The following is a 19,468-nucleotide window of genomic DNA, read 5'->3' as shown; positions in this document are numbered from 1 at the left end:
TAGTTTTTTCGACAGTGTTTTTGAAGCCTTGGTTAAAGATTGGAGAGCCTAAAAGAGATAAACTTCCTCGGTCACAAATTTTAATACCTGGTGCTAAATTTTGAAATTCCTTTATGACTTTTAAATCTGTCTCCAGAACAGTTAAAGATTACGCATTTGTTAAAGTTTAATTCAAGACCAATTTTTCTGGATAAATTGATAACTTTCTTAAAGTCGGACAAAACTACTTCTGGGTAATCAGGTAGGGTTCCATCATCTAAATACCAAATATTCAGTTCAGAATCCAAAGATAAAATAATTGGTTGAATGGCAAGACTAAAAATCATAGGACCACAAGGATCTCCTTGTTGAGCTCCAACAGAAGAAGAAATTAAATGATCACCAAAAAATAAAGTTGAAGTATTCCTATAGCATTGATAAAGATAAGGGTAAAGAAGTGGGATATGACAATGGACTTCTTTTAGAATACAATCTCGTTCGACTGAGTCAAATGCGTTTTTGAAATCTAATTTAAGAAGAACTTTGCCACGGTTTTGGTCGTTATTCACAAAGGTTCGTGTGGTATGAATTGCTCCTTCGCATCCTAGCTTAGTTGCCACTCCAAGTTGGTGTGGAGATAAATACGAATTTACAATATTACGACTTTGAAAACAAGCAAGCTTTGAAGTCAATCTTCGTAAACAGTTTACTATAGCGGTCAGTATAATTCCTCCATTTATTTTGTTTTTTCATGTTTTTTTTTTGTATGGGTTTATTTTGTCGGTAAGTGCCAAATGGTTGGCAGGGAATAATTTCAACATTTGCGTTAAACTTTATTGTTAACCTTAGATGGTTGTTTGTATTTGTTTGAGGTCAATTAAAATTTTTACATTAAAAATTAAATTAATTGTTTAAAATAAAATTTGGCATTTCCTCAAAAAAAATTGTTATGTAAGATACCAATTTTTTTTCATTCATCGTTTAGGTAGTAGGAAGGTCTATCCAAATTCCAAAATAGAAGAAAAAAGTGGGGGTTGTCTTTTAAAAAAATTGGTGATGACGTCATTCCGCAAAAACCAATAACGTCATTTAAACAAGTTGTACGTCGCAGGATGGCATTTTTCAACATAAAATCGACCTGTCCGAGCAATTTTCCAAAAAACATCACATAACGCTACTATGAATTTTGTTCCAAACTTTATTTTCACACTGCAAAGCAATATTGGCAAATTTTAAAACAGAATCGCACCAACTATCTACTAATCACACCATACATTACTACAATAAATTGTACACACCCACACCCATTCGATAATACATAATATTTCGCATACAAATTCTGCTTTAATTTAATTTCATCCCACAGTCAATCCTTACATTTCACTCACCAACACATATGACATCAAGAATATTGTAATAACCCAGATATCGCCAGTCTTCCGCCAAAATTCAAATTATCGAAAGAAACCCGCGAAATTGAACAAAGTGGCCAGGTCGTGATCGTCATCGAAATGGTAAAATCGCTACCTTGGTTGCTTTGTACAACATGGCGGCAGACTAGCTCGGGATGCAAATGGCGGACCTGCGGGGTGGACAAACTTCTAAATAAAATGCATAAATCGGTGGGAGGACGCCTGTATTTATTTTATGCAGACATGAATAAATACATTCTCGTTTTCATCTACAGTGCTGATTGATACAAAACCCCATCACATGATAAATTAAACAACTTGGCGGTGCGATTTTACATGCCATAGCAAGAAAAATACAGAACAACACAATAAATTTGTCTAACGACCTCTTGAGGAGGGTAGAAAAAAAACAGTTCCCCCTTGGGTTGTAACCAAACTAATAAATAACAAGCCAGCCTGAAATACAAGATCAAAGCGGCACCGTGGAAAAAAATGATAGTTATGCTATTACGAATAGACACTGTAAATGGGATGACTAAAACCCCCCAAAAATCATCCACAAACGATGGCACACCATAATCTTTTCAATCTGTTCAGTTACACAACATGTTACACCAGATTGCGCAACAAGGCTCAAGATTACAACGACAGACAATTTAATTTCCTAAATGAATATTGTTTTTGTGCTAGTTACTTTTAATGTTAGCGCTCCTAGAGACGTCGAAAAAAAATCCAACATAATAGGTATGTAGAATAACTTATTTAGAAATCTGCAAAATCAGCGAAGGAGTTACCCTTTATGTATGCGGTTATGCAAGATTCTCCGTATTCAAACTATCAAATTGTGCTAATTGTTGCAGTATCGTAAAGGATTTTAAAGTTGAAAATTCGGGAGATACCTACTTCGCTAGTTTGCAAAGAGGTGGTTTATGTTTACCTTAAAATTTTCTTATATTTATCTTTCTAAATATGTACGCCATTTTTCAATATTTTATTACTAACAGCGACCTACAAAATGTTTTTCTTAAAGATTAAACTCAAAAGGCGATTTTATGTGAATTAACTGATAGGAGTTTGAAAAGAAACAATTTTTTTGATTGTAAGATTTTGGAACGATTTTCCGAGTGTTCCTGCGCCGATAGCAATATGGTGAAAAAATTGTATTCGATATTTAGCAACATACCTATTATTAAACAATTGGGTAGAACATAAAAACGCTGCTTTGTTAATTGAACAATACAGGCAGGGTGTTTTCGAAGTTGAGGCGTTCCTTTTAACATGTGATAGTATGCGTTGTTCCAAAGAGTTTTAGCCAAAGTCACCTTAGTAAAATGTGTACGGCAATGAATATATGTACAATAAATTAATTTTTTTGAAAATTTTGAAACCGGTCCTGCTCAAATTTGCGCTGATTTGTTGGAAATTAGAATTGACAAAAAAAATTGAAATGAGCATTGATGCTAATCAAAAATGCTCTCAGACTTGTCATCTAATTAGTCGGAATGGCTTTATCATTGCGAAAATAATGAGCACACAGATGTACTGGCAATGTTAACACGTTATTAGAATGCAGCTGCGGCGCCCAGAGAGTACGCAGAGCGATTTGCAAAAAGACACCATCCTGGGGCACGTCAGTAATACTTATTAATCTAGTACAGCGGAGAAATAGACATGACCGGACTCCAAATTTTAGGATGTTTGGGAAGGGTTCGATTCCGATGCAACACGGTGGAGAAAACACAGGCTTTATTCAGTAAAATAAGTAAATAAACAACAGGGAAGGGTTGAGGGAAGGACTTTCGTCCGACTCGTCCACCTGGGGAGCGTTTCCGGAGCGGAGCTGCTCAAGGTCCGGTTAGATGTCCCGAGGGCGCTGTCTAGGTGGAGGCGACGAGGGCGCTACTCTGGTGGCCGCTCGGCGCACTACAACTGTGGGTCGCTACACAATCAATTATCTCCGTTAATACAAACATTTTACTAAGTCGATTTAGGCTAAAATTTTTAAGAATAATAATGTATAGTAGGTACCTTGCGTTACAAGGAACGCCTCAACTTCGAAAACACTCTGTATACTAAATGTAAAAAGAGAAAAATTGAAACTTATTTAAAATAAATACATATTTTATTTCTATTCTATCTTTATTTATTTCTGCTCTACATGCGTGATTTTCTTATTTGATATTGCAAGTAATTTCCAATGTAAGGCAAAGTAATTTATGTCAAGATATAACAACTACATGGAAACTACAGGTCAGTTTACAGAAGCGAAATTAACGTAATCGTAATCAAATGCGAGATGAACCGAACACGTGATCAGATTGAACAAATCGAAGTTTCGGATTCATGGGTTAATCACGCATTAAAATTTAATTCGAATTAAATATTTACTTCTCTTTCTATAAACTGGCCCTAAAAGTTACAAGTCAGATAAGTATATCTATACCTATTTTTTTTTTTAACCCTCCACCACCCGGCGGCGCGGCAATTTTGCCGGAGTACATACACTATTACGGATATTACTATTATAATATATATAATAATAGGTTTATTAACGGCAAACAATACCATGTAACAGTGGAGAACAAATAAAGAAAAAAAACCAAATACAATAACATAACAAAAACAATAGGTACTCGTGACAACTCCCTAAACAGCGTTTCTTAAACTAATTTTAAAACTATTATATTTAATATTACAAAATTCAACATTATGAGAATGTAAATTAACATTCCTGCAGATTCTGGATAAAGGCGACCTTAACCCATAGTTGGTTCTATGATAAGCAACAACTAACAGATGTACACTTCTGAAATTACATTGAGGCACATGAAGTAAAAATAAGCCTAAGAACATGTAATCATATAATTAATTACTTTCAAAAAAGAAGCATAAATCCAATTGAATGCGTCTGGATCTTAAAGTACTTAAACCAAAATAAGCCAAGATATTATCATAGTTATTTCTATCAAAATGAATGTGACATTTATAGCAGGCAAATTTTATAAATTTTCTCTGAATTTTTTCAATTCTGTGAATAGCATTTTGATACAGCGGACACCATATTATAGTGTTATGTTCCAAATTAGACCGTACAAGTGCATTATATGGCAACACAAGAGCTCTCAGGTTGTCAAACTCACTACACTGACGAACCATGAAGCCTAACATTTTGTTTGAGTTCTTGACAATTTTTTCAATATGCGAGCAAAATGTCAGTTTACTATCGAGTATTATTCCTAGGTCACTAATTTGGAACAAACATTCTAAAGCACTATTATGAATATGATAAGATGGAAGGGTAATAATTTTCTTTCTAGAGTAACGAATTACTTTGCAGTTGGAAATATGGTCAAGTCAATAGAGACGTAAAAATGGCTCCACCTTGCAAAAGGTGCAGAAAACTTTATACTTGGCAGGTATCTTCTATCAGGCATATTATTAATATTGCCGAGTTTGCGACCTTGGGGGGTTGCCGCTCGCCCCGCCATACTGGAGAATAGGGGTGGAAAATTACATTTCTGCGATTATTTCATTATCCGTGCGAGATAGAATCTGAAGATCAAGACGAACAAATACCTGAAATCAATGAATTTCTATTTTGGCAAAGGCCAGATGATCTTGATGATGATGATGATGACCCTGAGGAACAAGAGGAAAATTCTCAAGAGGAATTTCCAAATTCATAAACTCTGATGAATTCAGCTCATCTATACCGTTCGATCCAGTTCATTCGGGTCCGTCTACGTTACAAAGAGATCAAAAAGAGTAAAACAGTAAAATTCTACTACATCGTAGACTAGGCCCCTAGGGACACCACGTCAAAAAAAAACACACCCTATTTCTCTACCTCTGTGGTGGTGTGGAAAAGAATAAAAAGTACAAAAACTAAAGAAATTCTCGATTTCTACACGCTGTAACTACGAAACTATTGATCTGACAAAAAAACATAAACAACAAAAAATGTAGAGAATTGCATGCTCTACATTTTCTATAATAACTTAGATAGAGGTATCTCGCACGGATAATGAAATAATCGCAAAAATGTGATTTTGCACCCCTATTCTCCAGTATAGCGGGACGAACGGCAACCGCCCAAGGTGGCAAACTCAACAATATTAATAATATGCCTGATAGAAGATACCTGCCAAGTATAAACTTTTCTGTACCTTTTGCAACGTAAAACTCCCTATTTATTGGACTAATATTAAGTTCTAGACCATTGGACTCACACCATGAAACCACTCGACACAAATCATCCTGAATTCGTACACAATCTTGTTCAGATCTAATGTTGTAAAAAAGTTTTAAATCATCAGCGTACAGCAGAAACAAGCTATCTCTAATATATCATGTAATAATGCAGTGCTAATCAACATAATTACCGGCGTCTCGCCTCCACATTTTGACTTTGTTGTGTAAATTATTATGTTCTGTGTCAATGTTAAGGAACTTCCTCACGATATGACATGAGAATAATAATATACCTTTTTGAATTTCAACTACCAATGTGTTACCTAAATCCAGAATTTCTAAATTTTTAAAAAGATATTGCGGTACTATTCCTGTCGCTGAAATTACAAGTGGTAAAATCGAAATTTTTTCTAAACACCAAAGATTTCTCATAGCAACGGAGAGCTCTAAATATTTTTTAATTTTTATGTTATATGTCTGTGTTATATTATATTACTAATTATAATAATATTTGAGTTTCGTGATTTTATTTTAAAATGCTTGTGTACCTTATAAAATGAAGTATGTACTTAGTCTTTGTTGCATACTTAATTACTTATTAATAATTGAACTTTCGTTGGTTGACGCTTGCCTCACAAATATTATCAGACTGTCAGAGTATCGGACTACTTCTAGGCGGAGATGCGGTGTTGCCGATGTGCATGGCACGGCTTGTTAAATAGAGACGGCAGTGCTAGCAAGGTTTCAATATTATAACAATACGCTAAAGTACACGCTGGTCCGTTAATCCAGTAAGACACAATATCTCAATTTCACTAAGGCAAGCTGGTTCTCTCTAGTCAACACCGACTGCACAATTCAAGAGCTGGGAATCAAGTGACGCTTTACACATAGGTACCAACCGAAAACAATTAAAATTAAAAAGCCCTTTTCTCTCGCTCTCTTGACCTTCACGGTGGGCAAGTGCGCCTTCTCCTCCTTTCTTTTGGTGTTTGCTTCTGCGGCGGCAGTTTGAATTGAAACTGGGGTTTCACAGACGCCCCCCCAAGTGTCGTAGAGTGAAGCGTAGCGGAACGGAGACGACACTTTCCAGTGGGTGGTTAGGTCTACGGGGGACAACTGCTGTCTTCTTCGGTCGTCCCTGAAACCAATAAACTCACAGCAGTACCACATTCACAATTGGTAGTTTATGGAAATATACTCACCGGTTTACGTCTAAGATGCTCGTCGTGTCATGCGGAGTCATGCCCTCCTGTGGTAAAACTTTACCAAATCCGCGCGGATTTGGTCGACTGGCCGGAATGGCACCGCTGGAAGAAGTGGCCCGCGGAGCTTGGACAACCGGTTTGTAGAATTTTTGCCCAATAGAATTTCATAGGAAGAGTATCCAGTGCTGATATGAGGCGTGACGTTGAACAACAGCTCGATCTTCGATAGGACCGTCGTCCAATTGGCGTGAGCGTCCTGACAGTATGTTCGAAACAGCTGCCTCAATTCCCTCATGACACGCTGCGTGGGGTTGGACTGGGGGTGTCTGACAGTAGAAAACGTGGGTTGGATGTCCCACTGCTCCAATGTCTCCTGCCACTGCTTGGACTGGAACTGTGTCCGGTGGTCACTGAGAACGACCTTGGTCGGGACAGTACGGTGGAAGTCGCGGACACGTTGGGCTGAAATTTTTGCTTGCGCTCGACGAAGAGGGTACAACTTCACGAACTTGGAGAATGAGTCGATGACCGCAAAAATATAACTAACCCGGGAGCGGCTCTCCGGTAGGGGACCATGGTAATCCACGGTGACTAAGTCGCTCGGTTGTTCGGCGACAATGGGGAGCATCTTTCATGAGAGCGCTCGGTTGGGAAATTTAAATTTTTGAGAAACATAGCAGGATCTGATGAATAATCCGATCTTGGCGCGCAGTTTCCTGGCGTAGAAGTAGCGGTATATAAGCGAATAAATAGACTTTTGAAATGCCGAAATGACCATATTGTTGGAAGTTGCTGATTACATTTTCCATTAGTGCTTCTGGAAGGGCGATCGGACGGGTGGAGGAAGATCAGGATGTCCTCATGGATGCGAAAATGTCAAAGATGCGCCTCGGGTTCGTTACCTCGGATGCGAGTTCTGAAGATGGCTCCTAGAAAAGGGTAGTCGAGTTGCAGCTGGCGCAGGTTTTGAAAGTGACGATGGGGAGATTGACGTTCCGGGTGACTGCAGCATCCACGTCGGGCGGAAAACGTGACAGTGTGTCCGCCACCACGTTGTCCTTCCCTCTGATGTGCTCCACCTCGTAGTTGAACTCGTTCAGCATCAGTGACCACCCGGTGAGACGATCGTTAAGGAAGAGACATTGTTTCAAAAATTTTAGTGCGTAGTGGTCGGTGAAGATGACAACACGGTGTCCCAGAAGGATGGTATGGAATTTCTGGAGGCCGAAAACGATAGCGAGCAACTCCTTCTCGGTGACGGTGTAGAACACTTCTGGACCACTCAAGACTTGACTCGCGAATCCAAGGACTCCGCGCTCACCATCATCCAGGAGTTGATGGCATTCGATGCCGAGGGCTACGCCGGAGCCATCCGTCTGGAGAAAGAAGGTCTTAGAAAAATCTGGGAAATGTAATAATAATAATAAAATAAAGAGATATATGTAAAATTTAAACAAAAAATCTATAAGGACTTTGTGAATGAATAAAACTCTTCGAAAGAATAGAATGCATTTTCAGTTAGCAATTGCTTTAAATGTAGTTTGAAGGGTTTAAAGTCCATGTTTTTAAGATGTCAAGGAAGAGCATTATAAAATTTTACACAATAATAGCGAGTGCTATTTTGTGTTTTGTGCAGTCTCGAATGAATGCTTAATAATAAGTTGTGGTGCCTGGTTAAGAGCGAATGGTTTAACGAGCAGTAGTTGTCTTTATTCTTGTACATATAGAGTACGCATTGTAGAATATATATACAGGGAACCGTTAATATCTTAAATGTTTTAAATATGTCTCTACAGTCATCTCTGTAACCAAGTCCACCCAGAACACGAATACATCTCCTCTGCTGGTTAAACACTTTACGTAAGTGTGTAGAATGACCCCATACGAGAATAGCATAAGTTATATTACTGTGAATTAGGGCATGGTAGGCAGTGACAAGTGTTTTATCGTTTACTTCACTACGAAGTTGCCTTAATACAAACAGCTTTTTGGAAATCGTCTTCACCAAATGGTCTGCACGAGCTTCCCATGTCATTTTAGTGTCCAAATGGATTCCAAGAAGTTTAATGGTTTTACTATTTTCACCAATTTCCCGGAGCGAAAATATTATTGATTGTGTCTTATCTTTATTAACAACCAGTTTGTTTGCAGTAAACCATGTGAAAATTTGTACCTGTGTGTGCACGATTTCTATGTTAAGAGACATGAGACTACGACTGGAAATACATGTGGTTGTGTCGTCAGCAAATAGCGTAAATTTGTTCTTCGGTAGTGCCAATGGCAGGTCATTAATGTAGATGAGAAAAAGCAGTGGGCCTAAGACAGAACCCTGGGGAACGCCGCAATTAATGGATTAGTTATCCGACACCATTCCGTTCACTGCAACAAACTGTTGTCGGTTTTGGAGGTAGGACTGTAACAGATCAGTGCTGCTTTGATTGAAGCCATAGTATCCGAGCTTCGTTAGTAATATGTGATGAGTTACGCAGTCAAAAGCTTTAGATAAATCGAAACAGGTTGCATTGACATGTTCTTTGTTTTCGAGTGCTGAGAATACAAATTCGTTTAGGTCATTTACAGCTAGAGTTGTTGACAAATTGTTTCTGAACCCATATTGGCTTTTGGAAAACAGATTGTTATTGTCGAAAAATTTAGTGATTTGTTTCTTTAGTAAGTATTCAAAGACTTTTGAAAAAGTCGGTACAATGGAAATGGGTCTATAATTATTCATGTTGTCTTTATCCCCCTTTTTTGAATAGGGGTATAACTTTGGAGATTTTCAACACGTTCGGAAAAACATTTTCCGCGATACATTTGTTAAAATTTTTTGTTAAAGGGATATAGATGACATTTACTAGGATTTTAATTATCTTTGAGTTAATATGATAATCATCTTTTGCGTTAGAGCTACTGAGAGCTAATATTGCATCGCGTGCGTCATTATAAGAGATTTCTTTGAAATTAAAATCATCCTGAGGTCTTGCGATATTACTTAGATAGTTTTGAAAGTTGGTTTCAGGTTGTTGCACGGGGATTGTTTTAATAAGTTTTTCGGCAATACCTGTGAAATATAAATTGAAATCTGAAGCACAAATGTTATCACTGTTATCAGGATTTGGGTTAAATTTTTTTTTATTTTTTTTTTATAATTTCCCACATTGCTTTTGGCTTGTTCGCTGCTTTGTGTATGAACTGCTCGTTAAATGTTTTTTTGGCTTTAGTTAATTCTTTCCTATACAAATTTCTGAAATTTTGGTATGTTGTATTGTCAACGGTTTTGTTATTACGTAATGTATTTAGGAGCTGGAGAGTATCTCTCATTTTCCTCAGTATCTCATTGAACCAATTATTTTTTTTTAATATGTGTGCCATGTTTGGGCTGCATTTTAATTAAGGGAAAGCATACATTTACATTGTGGGCAATCGTGCCCAGGAATGTTTCAAATAGATGTTCAGAATCTAGTTCGCAATTGTTGTCAATGAATGACCAATCTGTATTTTCTATAATATTGTAAAGTGTGAATAAACCATGCTCAGTAATTGGGCGATGGAAAATTTCTTTTTCTATTGTAGCGTTCTGCGTTGTTGGTTGGAAGAAACTCATGCAAACAGCTGAATGGTCAGATAGTGCAGGGTTGAAAACTTTGATAGAGAATTTGTCTTTATCTAAACAGGAAAGTTGTCTGGTAGGTAAGAAAACAGCTTGTTGAAGACCAAATGAAATAAAGGTGTTTACAACAGTTACTGCTTGTTTTTCTGAAGTATTAAATTTGCAATTGAAATCGCCCGTTATTATTATATAACTTTTGCCAACGATGCTCTGTAGGAGAAATTCTAGTTTTTCAATAAAGAGATCGAAATTGCCAGTAGGGGGACTGTAAATCGTATAAAGTCGACATCCGTTGAATGCGATTCCTGCTATTTCACAATGCAACTCTTCACAATATTGTACCGTATTTAGTGACTGCCAGAGCTTTAGTGAATTACTGAATTAGTATTGCCACGCCGACATGTTTGTACTTGGATCTACAGAAACTTGAAGCTACAGTGTAGTTATCAATACTTAATCCATCTATATCATTTGGTGAAAGCCAGTGTTCATTAAGACAAAGAATTTCTATAGGATATGCTGATTGCAAGAATGATTCGAGTTCCAATATTTTGGAACCAACCGACTGTATGTTTATATGTAATATGTTAATGATTGAAGTTATGTTTTGGATTGGAACATTAAAAACTTTAGTTTCATCGGTAGAACTTACATGTTGTTTTGGATATGGCGTTTCTTCTCTAAAAAAGAGCGCACATTGAATTCACGAAGACATACTGAATCTGGCCAAATATCAGGGTTGAAAACATCGTTGAATATTTTGGGGGGGAACACCAATACTGAAGGCTGAATTATGGCCCTTTGTTGTAAGCTTCTTAATAATAATCTCGTCGTGACAGTCGATGTTTTGAAGATAATCTTTCACGTCATTCTCGGAAACTTCATTGCCTATGATTCGTCCGACGTATAACCATTTGCGGCGCAGTGCCCCTAAAATTGTTGAAGATTTTGGAGCGGCTTTTCCGGTACCATAGAGAACTGTGTGGGTTTTTCGTTCTTGGTGTCTTGATTATTTCTGTTCACGGCGTTTCGACGGCGCGACTCTCTCCCATTTGGGGTCATCGTGGTTGATATGTTTGACGTCATGAGTTGGAGAGATTGCATCGGGTGATCTGTCGCGTTCCAGTAAGGTATGGGTGTTGTCTTCATCCGCATCTTCATTACGCAACACAGGGCGCGTGTATTTGTGGTTTCGGGCGTTTTCAGGTTTACCAGAAACTTCTCGGGTTAATGTATTGGGTTTATCTTCTTTGAAAAAAAACGAGGAGAAACTGGGAATTGTCGTTTTTTTTTTTTGTTGTTTCAACCAAAGAAGTTATCGCGGCGTCCTCCGCTGATCTTGTACTAAACAAAGTCGTTTTTACTAGGGACAATTCACTCTTCAATGACGCTATGGTTGCATTTTGAGTTTCAATCATAAGACTTTGCTTGATTAGTTGATCTTGGCAATTAAGAAGCGCTGATTTAATCGACATAAGGAAGAAACTTACGTTTGTCCCTACGATCCGGCAGTGATCGCAGAACCAAAGTAATCCGGAGCCCTCCTGCAGAATTTGTTGTTCGGACTTCTTGAGTCCGGAACACTTCAGGTGTACACTAATGTCACAGACACCACTGCACTGAATTGAATCTTCATTGTCGTGTAATATTTGATTACATACGGAGCACGACAGATCCGCCGCACTCTGCGACTGCATCGTGCCTCTCTTGTTGCTCACTGCATATGACGGTTGACAAGAACAGCTCCTTTGTGCCGTATTTTCGTCAACAGTCCAGCGCCAACTGACGTCCTTCCGAAGGAGCCTCGTCAATGGGGCCGTCGCGTGGCTGTATTTGTCGCAAAATCTGCGGTACTACCCACACAGACCGAGGAATGCTCGAAGATGTTTTCGTGTTTTTGGGACCGGGAACCGCTAAATAGCTTCGATCTTGTACCGGATGGACCGGAACGAATGTGGAAGATCTTCTGGAGGGGTCGTGGTGCCTCATAGTCGGCCACCATCTCTTGGTTAACCCGACGAGTGTCAAGACACACTCGAACCGTTCCGTCCTTCTTCTTGACGACGGTCATCGCGCTCGCAAAGGGGGACGATTCCCTCTTGATGACGCCTATGCGCTCCATGTCGCTGATTGTCTTTTCCACCTGCGGACGGAGGCTGAAAACGATCGGATACGCTCTCTTCAGGAACAGTGTCTGGTCGTGCATTTTGATCTCATGGACGTACTTGTGCGTGCGGCCCGGTACTTCGTTGAAGACGACCTGGTGGGACGCGAGCACACGGTACAGTTGATCTCGTTGTTCCCGACTCAGCGTTGTGACGCCCTCAGCCTACTCACACAGACCGGATAGGGGAGTAATTGTCGTCGACAAGTCGAACGGTAGTGCCAACTCAGATGGCGGCAGGCGTACTACCGAAGTGACGGGAAGGGCGATTTCAGAAACAAAGGCGTCGGCATGAAAGGGAATAGTGCGCCGCTCTCCCTGTACAGCGACACTTAGGGTCGATTGCTCAAAATCCAACACCACGTTGACCTGATTTTAAGCCAATCGATTCCTATAACAACGGGTCTGATTAGGTTTTTCACGACAAGGAAAATATTTGTAAAGGTTAGGCCTGAAATGGTGAACTCCAGTAGTGCTTGCCACTTGATCCGCGAACTCTGTTGTCCGGTAGCACCCACGAGACGAGATGTGGACACCGGCAGTGTGTGGATCGTATCACGGGCCTTCAATGCGATGAAATTTTCTTCGTTAATGCAGGTAACTTCACTACCAGAGTCCAAAAGCGATATGAGAGGTGTTCCTTGAACCTGTATTGTGGTGTGAGGCAAGGACAGTCATTGTCTGCCTTCGACTGAGGTTACAACCGGATGTGGTCGGAGGGTGTTGATGATGGCATCCACATCTGGTACTTCCACAGCGGAGCGGAACATGGGATGCGGCGGGGTGATGACATGCGCGAGAGATGTCTTGGTCCCGAGCCCCCTTGCTCCAAGACCTTTGGTTACTACCCAACCCATACGGCGAAGCATCGAGTGACCCCGGGAATAATAATAATAATAATAAGGACTTTATTAAAGAGAAAAAAAAAAGAAGCATACAAGACAATATATAAAAAAATACAATATAAAAATTTAGACAAACAAAATACAAAGATGAGGCGAAGTCTAGCAACAGCTATTCTACTTAACCTCAAAGAAAAGAAAAAAAGAAACAATTAAAAACAAAAGTAAAAGGTGAATAAGAAAGTTAGATAACTAATATACAAAAGAAGAAAAAATCCTATGTGCATACAAATAAAAAAAAAATCTTAGAGTAAGATTTAACAAAAAAAGTCAATTCCCAAAAATAATGCTTACTGTAAAAGAAGACAACTAAGACAATATAGAGTGAAGAAATTAATACAACAAAAAATAATTATAATATAAAAATAAAAGAAAAACTTTTTTTTTTTTATTTCTTTCTCCTACTACTGCTCTCCTCCATCAAATAACATCAAATATCATTCGAAGAAAGAATTGCTTTGCTAAACAACGAAGATAATGCAATATTACTAGAAGAAACGACTGGGTTACTAGAAATTGGTAATATAAACTCTAATTTAACTGTGATATTACCCAGCACTGATAATACTTTATGTGAACCACCGCCTGAAAATTTTCCATGCATCTCCATGTATCTCTGGAATCCGCTAGTAACTTTGTGACAGGTGAGGAGCAAACGAACAACAACGAAGATAAGGAAGAAAGTTTTACAGAAAAAACAAAAATTAAATCATCAAAAAAACAAGGAAGGAAGTTGTTAAAAGACGCAGGACAAGAATACAGGAATTACAAAGAAGAAGCCATTAACGCCAAACAAATTTTAGAAAATACTTGTTTAAAGAAAAATTGTTGCAATAAATCTAACACATTCTCAGAAGAAGAAAGAAAGGAAATATTTGTGAATTTCTATAAACTGGGAAGTGGTGATAAGCAAAAGTTCTTTCTAACTGACTGCACGGCGGTCACGAGCATAAAACGTCGCAGAAAATCTAAAGGTGTGAAACAGAGAACAGTAACAAACGAATATTATCTGCCTAAGGATAAAATTCAACAACGTGTATGCTTACAATTCCTCTTAAATACATTGGCTATAAGCCACAGACTAATTCGCACGGTTATGTCTACCAAGGAACCTACAGAACTCTTTGAACCCGATTTGCGTGGTAAACATATACCTCATAACAAAGTAAATCAAGAACAAATGGACAATTTTAAACAATTTATTGAGTCATTACCAGCGGTACCTTCACACTATTGCCGCAGCTCTTCTGCCAAAAAATATTTACCAGCAGACATAAAAAGTTATAGTAATTTACACCGAATGTATGTAAGCGAACAAAGGAAGATAAATAAGCCGCCAATAAAGAAATTGAAATTTTTAAAACTTCTAAAAGAGAAGTACAATATAGGAATTCATGTGCCAAGGAAAGACAAATGTCTTCAGTGTGAAAAATTCAGAAGCAATAGAGAACCAACCGAAGATGATAAAGAAGAACATAAGGTTCATATTAACGAAAAGGATGCAGCCAAAACGTTCTTCTTGGATGAACAGAGTCGATCCTCCAAAGAAAATGCGTTTCTAGTATCCAGCTTTGACTTAGAAAAGGTAGTTTCTACACCACACGGTGATAGCATGCTTTTGGGATTTTCGAGGAAATATGCTGTATACAATTTTACAGTTTATGAAACCAATATTAGGAAGGTCTACTGTTACTTATGAGGAGAAAAGGATGGTAAACGTGGCTGTAATGAAATTTGCAGTAACTTGTATCATTACCTTAAGAAAGTCGACAATGAACAATGGTACGAAGAGTTGTCTCTTTACTGCGACAATTGCGGAGGCCAAAACAAGAACAAAGCCATGTTCAACATGATCCGATACTTTTTAAATAACAGTAATTATGTGATTAAGCCAAATTATGGAAAATTATAAAATAGAGTTGCTAGCAATCCAGGGAACAAAACAAACAGGAATTTTTATAAAAGAAATGGGAGAATACTTATTTTTTAATAGCGGAACCGAAAATAGAAAGCTAGGAGTAGGATTTTTATAAGTAAAAAATTACAAAGCGAAATAACAGAATTTAAGGCGGTAACAAGCAGATTATGCAAAATAAGAATAAGAAGCAGGTACAGGAAGATAAGTATTATAAATGTGCATTGCCCCACAGAAGAGAAAGAAAAATTTTACGAAGAGATTACGAGAGATTTTACGGAATCCCAAAATACGATGTTAAAATGATAATTGGAGATTTTAACGCAAAGATAGGGAAAGAAGAAATATATAAGCCAGTGATTGGAACACACAGTAAACATGATCGAACGAATGAAAATGGAAAAATGCTCATAGAATTTGCAACAGAGAGAAATATGCGAATAGCAAGCACATATTTCCAACACAAAACTATACATCAGGGAACGTGGATTTCGCCGGATGGGAAAACAGTTAACCAGATCGATCATCTATTAATTGAGCAGCAGATGTGTAACGGATGTGAGGAGTTACAGAGGAGCAGATTTAGATACAGATCATATACTAGTGAAAGCAAAAATAAAATACAGAAGACCTTCAAGAGATCAAAAACAAAAGAATACCAGAATACGGTATCCAACGGAAAAATTAAAAGAAGAAAAGAATTCCAGGAGAAAATAAATAAGAAGCTGAATGAGGATATCGGAAAGAATATGGAAGAAATTTGGGAAAACTTTGAAACAATAATGAGAGAAGGGGCGCAATTGTTAACCGAAGGAAAAAGAAAAATAGGGAAATCATGGTTTGACGAAGAGTGTAAGGATGTGATAAGAGAAAGAGAAAAAGCCAGAATAAAAATGATAAATAACAACAACATCGAAAACAAACGGCACAACGAAATATGGAGAAGGAGAGCAAAGAATGTTTGCAGGAAAAAGAAAAGACAAAACATAGAACAACAAATAAAAGAAATAGAAGATAATTATATGAAAAAACAAATAAGAGAATTTTATCAAGGAATAAAAATCGAAAGAAGGAGGAATGTATCCACGAAACAGATATTTTGTAAAAATAAAGGACAGCTAGTGGGAGGAACGGAGGAAAGCCTAAAAAGATGGGTTGAATATTTTGGGGAGGTATATGGAATTGGAGAAGAAGAAACATTACAAACAGAAGAAGAAGAAAGTTTAACTACAGGGGAATGTGAAGAACCACCGAGAAAAGAGGAAATAAAAGAAATTATTAAAAGGTTCAAAAATAATAAAGCCCCTGGAGAGAACGGAATAACGGCAGAAATGCTAAAAGTGGGGGGGCAAAACCTGGAAGAAAATATAGTCAAGTTAATAAACAAAGCTTGGGATGAGGAAACAATACCCCAAAGATGGAAAGAAACACTAATATGTCCTCTACATAAGAAAGCAGATAGGTCCAAGTGTGAGAACTACAGAGGTATAGCTTTGATGGATCTATATATAAAATAATGGCGGTGTGACGATCACTTACGGTAGTGACGTCACGGGATTTGACGCCGTTCGGGTCATACGCAGTATGCCTCAAGCGCCAGTCCCTTTTTTCGGCTGTGGTGGGACGCCACACGGCCGGGGTAGCCTCGCGGAGCGTATGGTGTCCGGGGGTCGGCTGTCAGGGCGCGGAAAGGGGATAGCAAAACAAGCAGGTGTCGCAACAGGCGGGCCTTTATTTACAATACAAGTACAATATGTACAAAAAAGGGGTGTTGGTACCTGGTGGCGCTGGAACCTTTTGGGGACGGTGTCCGTGACCTGGAGGAGTGTTCCGGGCGGGTGTCGGAGGAGAGCGCGGCTCGTACTTACTGTCTTTTCGGTCGGACCTGGAAGCTGCTGGCTCTTCCTGTTCCGGTCGGACCTGGACACTGCTGGCTCTTCTTGTTCGGGGCGAGAGAAAGAAGGGTGAAAGGAAAGCGGGATGGCCGGGGTTCCCTCACAGCGGGAAGGAACGGGCCAGGAAGAAAGGAGAAAGCGGGAAGGCTGGGGTTCCCTCGCAATGGGAGGGAACGGGCCAGGAAGAAAAGGGGAAAGCGGGAAAGCCGGGGTTCCCTCGCAATGGGAGGGAACGGGTCAGGAAGAAAGGAAGAAAGCGGGAAAGCCTGGGTTCCCTCCCAGTGGGAGGGAACGGGCCAGGAAGAAATGGAGAAAGCGGGAAAGCCGGGGTTTCCTCGCAATGGGAGGGAACGGGCCAGGAAGAAAGGAGAAAGCGGGTTGTCGGCTAGGTCGGAAGCGGAGTCGGAGTCGGTTCTGGAGCTAGACTAGAAGCGGAAAGAGGATCGGGATCGGAATGAGCTCTGCAGGCTCGGCGCGGTCCTTCTATTGCCACGGTGGGACTGCGCGCGGCCGGCGATTCGCGGCTGGGGCGGTGGGGGAGCTCGGCTCAGCGCGGACTCCGAGTGCTGTCGGCCGGAAGAAACATGGGTTCCGGGGCGGATTCGGTCGACGCGGTTAGGGCAGTTGGCTCCGCGCTAATTTTCTGCACCGGCTCGGAGAAAGAACGGAATTTTTCCGCCACCGGGAGCGTTTCTTAGTAACTTCGTCACAGCGGTATCAATAAAAAGTAGAGTAAACGAGGTCGTGGAAAGAAAAATAGGACAGTATCAATGCGGATTCCGCAAGAATAGATCGGTAATGGACCAAGTGTTTGTGCTAAAACAAATTATGGACAACAGCATAGACCAGAACTTGCCTCTTTACATGCTTTTCATAGATTTCAAGCAAGCATACGACACAATAAAAAGAGAAAAAGTGTATGAAGCAATGAGACAGATGGGTATAGGGGAAACACTTATAAGACTGGTGAGAATGACTCTAAAAGAGACAGAATACAAAGTACTGGCCAATGGACAACTATCTGGAAAATTTAAAGTCAAGAGAGGCCTAAGACAGGGGGATCCACTATCAACAGTGCTGTTTAATGTAACATTGGATTCAGCAGTAAAAGCAAGTGAAATACGGGGGAATGGTCTGATATATAATCAGTCAGTACAGGTGATGGCATATGCTGACGACATTGTAATACTCACGAGAACAAAAAACAACCTAGTACAAGCACTAAGTAAGCTAGAAAAGGCAGCAAGAGACAAGGGATTAAGAATAAATGAAGGAAAAACAAAGTTTATAGAGATAGAATGTGGCTCAGAAAATAAACACAATGAAAGGCTCGAAGTAATAACGGAAGGATCAAAGTATAGTTTCGAGAAAGTGCATAAATTTAATTATTTAGGAGTAACAATAACTGACAACGGCGAAGAAAAGGAGGAAATACAAGAAAGGATAGCAAAGGGGACGAAGAGTATGGGAGGATTGCTACATATACTAAAATCAAAGAGTATCTCAAGGAAAGTAAAAGAAAGGATATATAGAACGATAATAAGGCCGGTAGTTATCTATGGTAGTGAAGCGTGGAAACTCAACTTGAAGGAAAAACAATCACTAGAAATATTCGAAAGGAAAGTACCAAGGAAAATATACGGAGGGAAAAAGATAGGACAAATATGGGAAAGAAGAACAAACAAAGAAATATTGGAACTTTATAGCGAACCGTCAATAAGTAGTGTAGCAAGGGTGCAAAGGATGAGGTGGTTAGGACATGTTGCAAGACTAAACGACGACGTAACGACCAAACAAGCTCTGATGAGGGGAATTACTGGAAGGAGAAAAAGAGGCAGACCGAGATCACAGTGGATACAAATGGTGGAAGGAGACCTGAAGGAAGTGGGAATGGTGGACTGGAGAGGACAAACAGGAAATAGAGCAGAGTGGAGAAGAAAATGCAACCAAGCCATGAGCCTACTTGGCTCGCAGAGCTAAATATATATATATAATTATGTGAGCAAAATCAATTTAATATTTTTAATCGTCGGGCACACTCATAGAAAAGAGCCTCAAAAATAAGCTTGTACACGCTCCTTCAGAGTGGCCAACACTATTTAGAAATGCTCGTGTTAACCCCGAACCTTAAACAATCATCCAACAAAGTTATGAGAGTTTCCTAGACTTTAAATCGTTTTCCACCAAAGGAC

General features: G+C 39.2%; 1 long non-coding RNA gene across 1 annotated transcript; it reads right to left on the bottom strand.

The window, feature by feature from the left end:
• Positions 1–1,560: 1,560 nt before the first annotated feature.
• LOC138140530 (uncharacterized) lies at positions 1,561–19,263 on the bottom strand. Its single transcript, XR_011162567.1, has 3 exons — positions 11,891–19,263; positions 11,053–11,744; positions 1,561–8,166 (listed from the first exon to the last, which is right to left on the bottom strand). It is a non-coding gene; the product is annotated as an uncharacterized lncRNA (long non-coding RNA).
• Positions 19,264–19,468: the final 205 nt, after the last annotated feature.

The sequence above is a fragment of the Tenebrio molitor genome, chromosome Y, assembly GCF_963966145.1.
Source record: "Tenebrio molitor chromosome Y, icTenMoli1.1, whole genome shotgun sequence".
In the NCBI taxonomy this organism is placed as follows: Eukaryota; Metazoa; Arthropoda; class Insecta; order Coleoptera; family Tenebrionidae; genus Tenebrio; species Tenebrio molitor.
Note: the sequence above shows the minus strand (reverse complement) of the source record. Positions and strands in the feature narration are given on the sequence as shown.